The sequence below is a fragment of the Athalia rosae genome, chromosome 7 (assembly GCF_917208135.1).
Source record: "Athalia rosae chromosome 7, iyAthRosa1.1, whole genome shotgun sequence".
In the NCBI taxonomy this organism is placed as follows: domain Eukaryota; kingdom Metazoa; phylum Arthropoda; class Insecta; order Hymenoptera; family Athaliidae; genus Athalia; species Athalia rosae.
The window spans coordinates 14,518,696-14,532,783 of NC_064032.1; the positions used below are offsets into that span (position 1 = coordinate 14,518,696).

General features: G+C 44.0%; 1 protein-coding gene across 2 annotated transcripts in view; it reads left to right on the plus strand.

Annotated features, from left to right (window-relative positions):
• LOC105692770 (UPF0489 protein C5orf22 homolog) overlaps positions 1 to 14,088 on the plus strand; it is a 323,525-nt gene that overhangs the window by 219,057 nt on the left and 90,380 nt on the right. The window lies entirely within an intron of this gene.

Here is a 14,088-nt window from a genome sequence, read left to right on the forward strand (position 1 = left end):
CCAGAGGGCCGCTGACTATTTCTAGGTAATATCCTCGAGCGGGTCCTCGCACCCCGCCCGTTCCCCGAACGTCCTTCGGGCGCGGTATACGATAATTCCCATAGGTTACCGGCGTCATAGGACAACAACACCGGGGGCTCTCCGAATACCTCGAGTCCCACCGCCGAGTTTCGTAGTCTAGAGTCTCGGATTCTACCTGCGCGAGACGTTCCACCTATGCCAGGGTTCGTCGTTGTAACCCAGGTAAGAACAGGTATCGGAGATATCGATGTGTCGGTGGAACGCCGGACAGGTGTACGTCGGTGCACGAACTTGAAACGCGCACACGCGTACGAAGTGAAATGTGCATCGGGGTGCGTTACGAAAATACGAGCGAGAAATCCCATTCGTCGCCGGCGTTGCGGAGATTCGGATTTTCGTGTGCACGTTAGACGTAACCGCGCGGTTACGTAGTAAAGAAAAACGGTGAGAAGGTGCCATCGAGCCTAACGACTTTGCTTCCCTTTTTTCATTTTTCCTTTTTTTCCATTCTTTTGAAAGTAGGTTCGGTACGGCGTGTTCGTGTGGGTGATTTTGTGTACCTAGAGCCTCTGTATGTTCATTTCTCTCTATACATACTGCGTAAAGTCCTCGAGTAAAAAACGCGTCGCGGTAAACAGGTGCCACCTTCCTCCTAATTGAAAGTGTAAACAGTGGAAAACGGGCCGAAAAAACCCTCGGAAGTTCACGCCTCGAAAAACCCACGCTATTAGCGCGCGAGTCTTAGGACACGTCTATTGTGCGAGGGTGGAAATTAAAGGTGCAACGGAGCGAGAATCGCTTCTCCGAATTCACGAGATCGATAGAAAATTAGTTCCGGCTCGTTGATTATTTTTTTTTTCGTCCCCGGAGAAAAACTAGCGCGATTCGGACCTCCGCTCCGTCGCTCGATTACGATTGAAAATAAGTGCGAATTGCGACTCACCTGTAATTAGTTCGTTCATTCGGGGCGTCAGCGGGACGCGCGAGTCGCGCGTTTTTCGAGTAGTCGTCGTCCGTCGCGGATCTGAAGCAGAGAGAAGAGACTAGGATCACAATCAGGAAGCTGCAACGGCTCCTTGGCACTGCAGCTGCTGCAACACTGACCTGGTCGTCGCCGGAGTCGACGTACGTCCCGTTCCCATTCCGCCCTCGCTCTCACACATGCTCGAAATATTACCAACGCATTCACGTCTGTACGCGTGTGTATATATATGTAGACACGCGTTCGAGGATCTCCCGCCCTAAAATCTCTCCCCGTACGATACACGTGATAAGATGCCCCGGAGACCGAATACCGGGCCCTTAAAATCCCGGCTGAAGGCTCGCGAGGAATCCGGCGGAGAAAAATATATATAAGAGGATCTCACAGAATGGGAGAGAGAGAAAAAAAAACCGAAATTCTCAAGTTTCTTCGAAAGCCTTTTATTTCGTGGCTATATTATTTCCTCGATGAGTAATTAACGCGATGGATGCGCAGGTGTTCCGTTTCGTCGATTTTTACTATTTTTACGTTTTTGATAATGTTTTTTTTTTTTTTCTTTCCATACGCCGGATCTGGTCCATCGGAGTCACGGATATTATGTTAATCCTAATCATCGCGTTAGCTTGGAAGCCGGTTGGTATTCGAAAATTTATTCAACGATTCCGTACAGAGTTTACGATCCGGTCCAGGGACATCGTGTATTTTCTATGCCGCTTGTGCATCGGCAACGGCAAAAGCGGCGGCCGTACAGCTAGCTCGGCTCGCTGTCTTCTCTTTAACCGAGCCAACGTTTCGACGCGGACTGGCTTCGTTATACGAAATATATTATTAATTATGGACGGTTTTGAACACTGAAATTGAAGTAAATTACAGCGACCGTATAGTAAAGCACACGATAAACAGGCCCATTAAACCTCTACGGTATATAGCGTGCTTTCCTGCATATAAATACCTGTTTATAATCAAGTAGAAATCACTCGGTGAACGGAACCGAAGAATTACCAACCTCCGTTCGAAAAAATACCGACGATCAGAAACGGAGGAAAAAAATATCAAACGACCCCGAAAAACCGTCACCGCAGTTGTGCACGGGCGCTTTTTGAATGATAAAAAATTTTTCATCGTCCTCCCAATCCGCGTTAGAAACAAAAAAATTCTCCCCCAAACCGCGAACACCTATTCCTCAACGATCCGAGTCGCGGATCGAGATGCGAAATTTTTTTTCCCGCTGTATTTCGCGCCGCTGAAATTTTTTCTCAGCGACAAAATTTCGCAACGGTCGCCTTCGAATATGACGCGAATAAAATAGCGCGTCGATTCGAAGCGCCAACGTCGGATAGCCCGTACTTACCGTGTATCGTACGTACGTGCCAGTATGCGGAGAGAAATTACGCTCGGGCCACGGTATATATTTTGCATTTCCGATTACGCGGTTGCGATAAGGTTCGTGAATCACCTGAGTAATGATTCATCAGTCGCGCATTACGAGCCGGTTAATTTATCGGCTTGGTTACATTGGCGCGGATGCTACGCGATGCGTACGTACACCACGTCGTCGTCGTCGTCGTCGTCGTCGTCGTCTATAGGTCGCTCGCAAACCTACCTATAAATTCCACGGCTAATCGAGCCAAACGATCTAAATTCAACACCCGGCAGCAGCACCGTGCAACGACGAACCGCCTCGACTCCGTAACCATTGTACATGCGTGGAAACCGCCTACCGTTCGCGATTTCTCAACAACGATAACCGAGACGGATCAAACGCCATCGAAATTCCGTCAACGCGCCGATCGCTTCTAAATACTGTTGCGAGAAATTGTCGAGCATATTCACGTCTATTCCCAACGGCGCAATCACCACCTCAGACTCACCAACGGAATTCGATATTCCGTTCGATTCCCCGCTTTATTTCGAACTACCCCCCCGATTCCACCCCGTTTTTCGACACCCCGATTTACGGATGAAGCGAATCCACCCCCCACCTGTGTTTATGCGTCCCATAGATTTCGGGATATAATTGGCCGGTGGAGAACTTCGGAATGCAACTAGGCGCACCGATGTCCTATGTTACGTGTACACGGCGGTGGTGCTAATTGGGCAGCGGGTTTCCAAGGGGGCCGATAATTAAAAATGTGGTTGTAAAGTTGACAAAAGTCGTTACCGCGCGGTCGAACGTTGGACGGTCGAACGAATTAGAAATGAGGAAAAATAAGAAGAGGTAAAAATCGAGGAAGAGTGGGGAATGAACGTTGAGCACATTTCATCCGCAATTTAGCTGACTGTACGGAGAGAAAACGAATATTAAAAAAAGAATCGACGCTCCGTTCAACTTTTAGCCAGGGATCGGTTATCCGAGCGTACGTAGGATAAAACGAGATGAGAAAGAGGTGAATTATTCGAATGTGAGAAAAAACGAAACGAGAGAACCAGTTAATAACACGCGCGGTTATAAACAGCGACGTTCATTAATTCGGATTAGATGCGGTCGGCTGGAGACAAATTAATAAAAGTGAATTATCGTACACCTTATTCAAACGACCGTGTATCGAGAATGGCCGAAAACCAACTGGTGCAATGTGTGTATACTTTCCATAATAATTAACGGCGCACCTCCGCGACAAAAAAAAAAGAGATGGCTCGCAGAAAAGACAAATCGAAAACCACCTCAAACATGGAATTCCGATCTCCGAATTCCTTTTTCAAAATTTTGCTCTCCGATTTTTTTCATCGAGTTACCCGCATTTTGAACTTCGAACGAATCCGGAGCGTCGAACCTTCCGGCTCCAGGCTGGCGATATTTTCGAATTTACATTCCACCCCGGCAAACGTACTTTTCGCAAAATTATTCATCGGCACAGTTGCAAACTGCGTTCCCCGTAACGAATCGTTAAGTTTTATCGTATCAATTGCAACTCGGTGTTATGAGGTTTGTAAGTTATATTTATCCGGCCAAGATCTTGCTTATGGAAAATTCTAAAGGCGTGGCGAAATAATCTGCATACGCATGGAATGCGCGCAGCTAATTACCAATCGTCGTCGTATCTGACCGGCATCAGAAAGTCGCACACCGTATGTACACACATCGAAGAAATAATCTGTCAATGCGATAAAGTCAGGTGTATACGCGCGGATATGAAATGCAACGGTGGCAGTGAGTCGCGGGCTTCAACCGCAACGTCACTCACCTATTCAATATTTACAACTCTTTCATCCGAGAAACATTCGCTTTTTTTCAGCGATAAGAATTTACGGTGCGTACGTATCGTACTTCGCAATGAGGTGTACACGCAAACTGCAACTTTGTATGCATCGAGGTGCGGTGAAAAAAAAGAAAGAAAAAAAAACAAAATTGTTTAAAGCCACCGTCCAGAAGCAGAGGCGCACCTGCGTCGTATATTTCGAAACGAAAAAAAAAAAAAAACAGAAAAAAAGGAAATAAAATTTCGAATGTGTAATTCACGTCGACGTGTCTAATTACCTCGCGTATCACATTTGCCTCGATACGATATGGGTTACTTTGACTGGTACCTGCTATAATTTGATTACTCGAAAGTGCAGGACACCATTTGCCAGATACCGATCTGCCGAACGATCTTTTACACCGGAATGAATAAAAAATATCACCAAGTTCAACATACCCGTACGGTGTTCGTATGCGTTGGTACCTACCTTCGCAATGAAAGAAAATGAAAGAATCGAAGGGGCACCTGTCCCGCACGTACAGCAATTGCGATCGCCGGACATTGCGCTCGCACACCGAGTACCGCGAGATGTCTTCGAGCGGTAAGGACAGGTTGATGTGACGTACGATACATGCGCGTAACTCGTAAAAGGACGGGACGCGGTGGCTTCGGGTAGATGCAGAAGAGGAGTAACATCGCCCTCGAGGATAAGGAGACGGCTGCCTAGCGTTTCAGCTGTTTTATCTCGGTGGTCTTTCCGTTGTTCGTTAATCGCGTAAGGAAAAGGTAGCCGGCCGGTGATTGATGGCTGTGGGTTACGTCGATTATTACATCGCTACTTTCTCGTTACCTTCGAAATGAATGAGAATTGACGAAACGACGCGCTCGAACGGGACCGTACATCACGTTGCGTTGTACACCCCACGGCAGTTCGACAATAAACTAGAGAGATATGAACAAAAGTTTGAAATTATTATCGCCGATACGACATCGGAAAATACCGATTCCAGCCCTACACAAGGGTAACCGTGAGCCACCCGACGCTATCGCCTCATCGACGGCAGCTACGCGATCGAATTGATTGACAAGTCTCATTAGTTATTCGAAGATCAAACGACGGAGATCGAAATTCTCCGCGCCGCCGTGTGATAAAAATCCTCGTTTGTTCCTCCTCGTACAAAATTGTCCAACCGACCGACCGAACGACCGCAGAGAGTCGAATCGAACGTCCGAAGAATCGTCGCTGCGGATGCGAAAGTAAAAAGAAGACCCTAGGTTGTTTTTTTTGTTTTTTTTTTTCTTAATGGAAATCATCTCCATCGGGGTATGGACGTACTTCCAGTCGTACCGAAATCAGATACGGTAAAGACGCCGAGATATCCGTCCATCTAATAAACTCGGTGGTCGTAAGTTTAGCTGCTCGTTCGAACCAACGGTGACACGTGTTCCCACGGATGCGGCTACCGTCCAGGCGAACGAGACGGAAGGTGGACGAATGGAAGCGGCAGCAGGTTGCTGGACGATCGGCGATCGGTGGAGTAATAGTTTGCGCGTGTATCTATTCGTTAGAAATACGACTGGCTATCCGCAGCCGCCCACAAAGAGTTATCGCAGCTCTCGAACGCCGACTCTTCTTTATTTTCAGTATTTTCACTGTTCTTTTTATTCCCGTTCCATCGTTCATTTCGTTGCACAATAAGCGAGAAACACGACCCCCGTAAAGCGAACGAGCGACCCACGTCGCACCACGGTCTGTAAAAGGCGCGGGGAAAATTAGAATCGAAGATGTACGCGTTTGAATTAAAAGCTATCGGGAGAAATAGAAAGTTGCTTTTCTCGTATTGGTTCGGTAATGTTAACGGTGTAAATATTACAGCGTTATATTGTACCTTCGGGACCGAGGCTCGTAATGTACAATAAATTGACAGCCCATTGCGCAGGTGTCAACGCGCTCTGTATGGGAAACGACGAGACAGGCTCGGCTCTCTTACCTTCGATAACTATCTTATGGGTCGGGAGAATCTTCCGTCTTCCTTTTTTCTTTTATCTTTTTTTCTTTTTTCTTTTCCCATTCAGTTTCACCTGGCCGATCGTATATGTATACCGTACACATGTACCTCCGCCGTCCGTACCCGATGTTCCAAGTCCCTGTGGAAAACGGTCGCTGTACAGTGTACGATATCATCTCTTCGATCACCAGAGTCCTGAATACATTCGAATTTAATCAGCGGAATCCTCGCTCGCCAAAACGTTCGTCTAATTTATTAATTCTTAGGGCTCATCTTCTCAAATTTCAAAGTATTAGGATTGAAATCGTTTCGTGATCCGCGCGTATATCGGATGTGGTGAACGCGTTCACACACCTGCGTCTGATCCAGTTTATACAACACACGAGATGTGTAAAAAGTGACTGAGTAGAGAAAAAAAAAAAAAAAGAGGAAAGTAAAAGGAACGCGTTGCAATGAAAAGGGGATGGCCAGCTAGACAAAGGGCTTAAATAATTATATTTGATCGCGCGGACGTATAATTGAAAGAAGAATGTTCCAGTGGTTAGGTATTCACAGGTGAAGGTGCCTGGAATTCTTCAAGATCGGTGCGGAGGCATCGGTGAAAAAAACCGGTAGCAAGTAATTCGATCCTTTCAACCCTGAAGAAAGTCTCGATGCGAGGGTAACGTTAAACCTTTCAAAATTTCGGTTCTGATCGACCTAGAATAAAAAAAAAAAAATAGGCAGAAGGAAACTAGCGCGCGGTGAAATCACGTCGATCGACGCCGACTCCGAAATCGATCAAAAATTCCACGCGTATCCCTTGAATTTTCTTTCTCTACACCTCCACCCTTTTTCGCGATCCAACGGTGCCGTCCGATCGTCGTTAATGAGACGTTGTAACACGTGAAGCCCCTCCGTCGATTATTTTATTGGTTTATTATAATCGTTCCTCTATGTTCCAAATTTTTTTCCGTTCTACCGGTGTACAGGATATCCACACGGTACACATGTGCTCACAATATATACAGGGATACGCGTACACGTGAAACTACCTGCAGCCTACCGTGAGCTGTTAACGCGCGTGTAGCATATTTTATCGTAAGTTTACCGTAGTGGTTATTAGGTGCAGAGGACGCGAGACAGATTGTTATCGCTTGTAATAAACCGAACGAGCTGGCGTGGGCATACATATAGTTAAATATGTGGACCGTACGCGCGTAGAAGAAAAAAAACACTCGTATATTTTATGTATTTGTACGTACGTGTACGCGCGACGTCCAGTCGAAAAGAATGCAGCCGTATACGTGTAAATTACAACGGTATATATATATATATATATATATTTCTTGAGAAATTTTAATTGATAGACAATTACCGAGGCTCATTATTAAAGTCGCGCGGCTATCTCACGACGATTATGTTCCGACGCTGCTGCGCTACACGCCGCATGCGGACCGTGAGTTTGTTCTTTGTATTTTATTACGTTATTTTTTTTATTAATTTTTCATTTCTTTCTTTCTCTCATTTTTATCACCACTCTCTCTGTCTCTCTCTCGTTTTCTTTAGTTTTCGTTTTGTTTTTTGTTTTTTTTCTCTCTACCTTTACACTTGGACAGAAACGACTGTTGGGATAGAGTAACATAATGGGTTTATATCTAGATAAAAAACGAAAAACAGTTAAATGACCTTTTCACGGATTTGATTAACTGCGAATTAACATTCTGACTTACCCGCACCATCGGCATAATATCGGGCCATTAAATATTGTAATAAAATCTCGAGGAAATTCTTAGAGAAATATTTATTATCGTCGGTACCGATATATCTTTACGAGTGAATGGCAGTTAACATTTTTTAAGAACGCAAGGGTGGTTTTCCGATTAGTTTGAAACCATAATTAACCAGATGCCCGTCGCGTCTGGCTGAACTGTAGAAAATGAGAACTGTATTCTCTTTAAAAAAATTACAGGCTGAAAAATATCGTTCCTTTTTTTTTTCTTTTCTTTTTTTCTTCTTTTAATTTACGACTCATATCCGACTGTCTCATCAGCCCCCATAAATAGGTACGTACATGTGTATTTCAGCTACAACTTGTTGTTGAAAAAGTCGGATGAAAAAAGAATAAAAAAAAATGAAAAAATGAAACGACAAAGGTCATTATTTATTTACCGAGTTGCAAGAGCCCTGTACTACCACCGTTGGTTGAGAAGGTCCATTGAAATGGGATGAAATTGGCCTCTGTATACTTACAGGTCTTGGTACTCGTTATAAAACTGGCGAGTGCTTGACGTACGTAAGAAAGAAAAAAAATAAGAAAAATATGTAATAAAGTAAAACGAAATGACTAAAGTAAATTCATGTACGTACTTCACTACGCGTATGGGATTATAAGTAAATTACGATAATCTACTTGCCCACGATATCGCCTATAACGTGGGGTTTGCTCGGTGAGTTACTCTGAATTCTTATTTTTTTTTTTTCTTCAACAAATCTCTTTCGGCAAATAATTCGCGTTCGGATAAAACGGAGAATGAACCGGAGAGGCATGATATGCATACGGAGATATATTCGCGTGGGTATTTCTATTTGAAAATATGCCACGCAGTTTATGCGAGTGTACGTATTAGGCGCGGGGATACTTGGTCAATAAACTAAAAGTTTAAACTCCCTTATGTAGAATAATGCCCTCGGTATACTCGTAGATAAGCGACATACGGGCTATCGAGATTCTCGATCTCAACTTACTCGTTCTGAATTATGCAACGCGTAATGACCTCTGCAGCTCAGTTACCAATCGCATGTTCTAATCTTGTAAGGAAGAGAAGAGGGAGGGGATTAAATTCACGATAATAAGGATACCTGCGGTATCTCTCTTGTTTTCAGTATGCGTATGGGGCGTTTCATGTCAAACCATCAGAAAATCCTTGATTTTTTGATCATTTTGAATGATTTTTGCTCAAAAATCGTATTTTTTTTTTGGTTCTTCAGAAGTAATCTCACATATAAAGAGCCCAGGAATCCAAATCTGAAAGCCAAAATCATCTATTCATGCAATCGATCGATTAATCATCAATTATTCGCTGTTGGGAGCAGAAAAATTGAGACACGATGGGTCGAAATATTCGAATTTCTCAATTCACCAGCAAACCCGAGCTTTGCTGGAGTCAGGTAGCCACGGGCGCGCGGTTTGTTTTGGGGTGTCACCTCTGCACAGCTCTGAAGGTGACGTCTTACAACAAAGCGCTACGCTGCTGGCTACCTGATGCCAGCAAAGTTCGGGTTTGCTGGTGAATTGAGAAATTCGAATATTTCGACCCATCGTATCTCAATTTTTCTGCTCCCAACAGCGAATAATTGATGATTAATCGATCGATTGCATGAGTAGATGATTTTGGCTTTTAAATTTGAGTTCCTGAGCTGATTACACGTGAGATTACTCTTGAAAAGCAAAAAAAAAAATCGATTTTTGAGCCAAAAGTAAATTAGTTTAAAAATTGATTGTATTACACTTTTCTGACGTATTTTGACCTCAGGAATCTGAATCTGAAAGAAAAATTGATCTATCTCTAAAATTGACCGAGTTATCGCCAATTTTCAGCTTTTTGGGGTCAAAAATAAAAAATTTATTTTATAGTCTATCTTAATGTATTTCGAGCTCAGGAATCCGAATCCGAAAGAAAAATTGATCTATCTTCAAAAATGACCGAGTTATCGCCGAATTATCGCATTTTTTGGCATAAATTTGAGGATATCTCGAAGCGAAAAAATCGTAGCTCAATTTGGACGACGGATTCGTGTTCCTGGGGTCAAAATACATAAGAAAAGTGCCATACGATCAATTTTAAAAAATAAAAATTTTTGGTCAAAATTTGAGATTTTTCCAAGGGGTACCCCTTACGATTTTTTCAAATTTTGGCCAAAAATTTTTATTTTTTAAAATTGATCGTATGGCACTTTTCTTATGTATTTTGACCTCAGGAACACGAATCCGTCGTCCAAATTGAGCTACGATTTTTTCCCTTCGAGATATCTTCAAATTTATGCCAAAAAATGAGGAAAAATCAGGATAACTCGGTCACTTTTGCAGATAGATCAATTTTCCTTCCAGATTCAAATTCCTGAGCTCAAATTACATCAAAATAGAACATAAAATAAATTTTTTATTTTCGACCCCGAAAAGCTGAAAATTAGCGATAACTCGGTCAATTTCAGAAATAGATCAATTTTTCTTTCAGATTCGGATTCCTGAGGTCAAAATACGTAAGAAAAGTATATTACACCCAATCAAGAAAATGATTTATTTTTTGCTCGAAAATCGACGGAATATCTAAGGGAAGGATCCGCGTCACAAGTGCTGCACTTCCGTTTAACGAGAAATAATCAGAGATGCGAACGTGTAGCAGAAACGTGTGATATTCAAAGCTTTTCAGGCAAAGCAGCTCGTTGAAAGATGATTAATGACCGGGTAATTGAGTGGTAGATGTTTTCGGTTCTCCCTACCATCAGCCGAGAAACTCTTCCCAAATTCCACTCAAATTTTTCCCAATCGTTCTTCGCTGCATCGCATCGTCTGACACAGGTGTGAAAAAAAAGGACGAAATTCGAAGGGGTAACGCGCAAAATTGTTCCCTTGGAGATTCACGTACCACCACTCGAATTTCAATTATTTCCTCCTTTCCATCTTCATCTTCTACAAATTACCTACTACGCGATTTTATTTTCTTCAAACAAGCCACCAGTTATATCAGAGCAGCAATCGCCGCTCCATACACGACGTACGTACGCACGCACATACGAATTTCGAAATTCTTCTCCTCACTCTTGTTCTTATTCATCTTCTGCTTGTACAGCTGCAGCTGAAACTGCAGCGGATCGTTATAGTGTTTATTTCGTTGTACGTTTATACGCACGTGTACGTACGTATACATATATATATATATGTATATATTCCGCGGCGTGATCAATAACTCGGAATAGATAATACCAGGTTGATAAATCGAGTCAAGGTAATAAATTATAACCGACAATTAATGAGTCTATCCACCGCTTGGTCAGGGGACGGGGTTTCTACATATGTACACGTACGCTCGGAGACGATACGCGCGTACGCTTACGTTCGTACGTACGTACGGAATACCTACACCCCGATAAATATTCTTCCGCGATACCTCGATGTGCGGCGCTATGCGCCTCGCTCACTGGGACGTACTTTCCGTCCCGGTGCTGGCTAGCAAAGGAGCAAAACTTTTCCGCGATTGCATCAGCCAACGAGAAGAAACCTCAGCGATATTATATTCCTGTCCCTGATCTACACCGCCTTCCGTTCCTTCCATCCATCGCTATCTACCACGGCGATCGTACGCTCCCGATGCATAAAATACAAGCCGAAGAAATTTATTGCTCGTTTCACATATACGGCGCGTCAGCCCCCATATGCGCTGGACCAATTACTGTGAAATTGGTCTTCGATTACCATTCATTGCTACTAAGTGTAACAGGTTATTCGTACCTATACTCGCCTCCCGTAAACCCGAACGTGTACGTACCTTGTTATACCCTTCGCTCGGATTAAACAGCAAAATGGAAATTGCCGTGATTAATACCGCGGCTCCCGTGCCGCGTTCCAGCAGATTTCTCAAGCGGTCCCGCAGCCTCCGCCCTTCGAACACCTTGACCGTCGTTTTTCGCGCCGTTTCGCAACGACGGAATTGAAGTGCCGCGTCCGATTTGCCGCGGACGCTCCGCGCGGACAACTAGATGGAAAATTTCCACCCCCGTGCAGCCAGCAGAAAAAAAAAATCATCGAGTCATCGGCGAGAGAGGAGGGAGGGAAAAAATTTCCATTTTCTATTCAAAGTGCAGCGTGAGTTGTGCGGTCGGGGCGGCCAACTGACGTTGTTTATTTCTTCGTAGTCCGTTGAGAAATGCGAGCCGTTCTTCGGGGGAAGGAGAACGTAAACCGGGATAGAACGGGAAATGATAATCCAAATAAAAGCCCCGCATAGAAGTTAGCGGATCGCTTTATTTGTACAAGTGGTCATAACGTCCATTCAACGCGAAACATACGCGCGCCCCGTCCACTGGAAACTTATACAGTGTTCGTAATTTATACCCAACCGCACCCCGTGACTCGCGGCGAACCTGGGCTCGGCTAGGGATGGACGCTCGACTCCGAGCGAATTTCAAAATTCGAAAACCAGTTGGCGAGAAGAATGAAAAAAAAACGAAATAAAATAAAAAAGAGTACGAGGTGGTCGAAAAACTGCGAGCGCGTCGATGCTCGTGTTCCCGTGTAAATTCGCCTGCTCCTCTGCTACTGTGAGAAGATTTCAGGGAGTGGTACGCGTTACGAGAAGAGAGAGAATCCGATGTCCGTCGATTTTTTGCTCTTCTTTGAGGAGGAGAAAAAAATAAAGGAATTTCCCCGTTTCTCCTCACTGGGAAACTTTATTCTCGCGACAAATTTTATAAGGACATCTCGCGCGGTCGGACGTACGAGCCGACTACCGTAAATTATTGCAGAATAATTATTCCATCTCACCTTTGAGTTGTTTTCCCTTTTCCCTTTTTTTTTTTTTTTCTCTTCTCGTTACAACTCCTTTTCCAAGTTCGGTTCGCGTGCAATTTCGTGACCCGAGGTTCGCCGCGGCGCGGCGGTACGGTATACGGCCGCGACGTCGTTCTCGGACGCACTTATAATGTGATTATGCTAATGGGAACGACCCCGCGCCTATCCTATACCTCAGGCATGCAAGATTGCTATCGATAATAATAATTGAAGTAGCTCATCCATCTTTCTTAGTAGCTTAAGGGTGTTACCCGGTGGCGCCTCCGCGATTATACAGCTAAATTTATCAGACCTGAAGTCACCTCGGGTGAATCGTTCGATCTTTACCTGGAATTATGTAAGAACGATACAACGGAAGAATCGATCTCGTCCGCGTCTGGAATGAGAGAATTTCTTTTTCCAAAAAAAAAAAGAAAAAAAGAAACAGCAGAAGAACTTTGAATTTTTATCGCGGCTGTTTCGCACACTCCGCCAAATCGCGGATCGTCGAGGAGTGCGTTTTTTCTGACATCGATATCGTCGACTTCGTTTTTTTTTATTTTCCCTAATCGTAAAATCGTAATTTTCGTCAAAGAATACGAAAAAAATGGAACGAAACATTCTCGTCCGAATGGAAGAAGAAGAAAAAAAAAAAAAAAGAAGAAGAAAAACCTCTTCGCGAAATCCGCTCGAATCGTTGAAATATATTACACGTATTCAAACGGGCGTAATACCCATATACATATTATTTATGATAGGATAATATGCAGCGTAGTACAATACTCGAGTACCTAAGGGTATGAAGTACACGTGATGCGATGTATATAACGGTAATAACGTCGTACATGCGGTGCACGTTATATACGCATACACGGCTATACCCGTGTGTATTTATCCCGCGTTATATTATATCGCGAATAGGTGCTCTTTGGAAGAAGAAGAAGACGAAGAAGAAGAAGAAGTAGAGGAAGAGGAGGAAGGCGTATAAGGTACCTCCGCTCACCTACCTACACGCCCATAGGGAGATACAATTCCCGTTGGATTCCGAGTGCTAAATTGAGTTCGTTTCAAGCTTTATCCCGTGTACCGCGTCGAGTATATGGGTATACGTAGCGTGCGGCGTATACCCACCTCCGTACTTCACGGGTTTATTATTGTCGAGAATCGACGTAACGTCGTCGTATTTCCAACGGCCAATTTATACCCTCCCGTACACATCCTACGGATGTACACGTACGAATCGCGTGCGTACCTACGCTGCACTCACACGCCCGCGTATCGGTATCAAAATTTGTCAAAACACGTACACGAGAAATAATGCCGATCGAGAGGAGAGAGGGAGAATCCGGCGGTCGAATTCCTCCC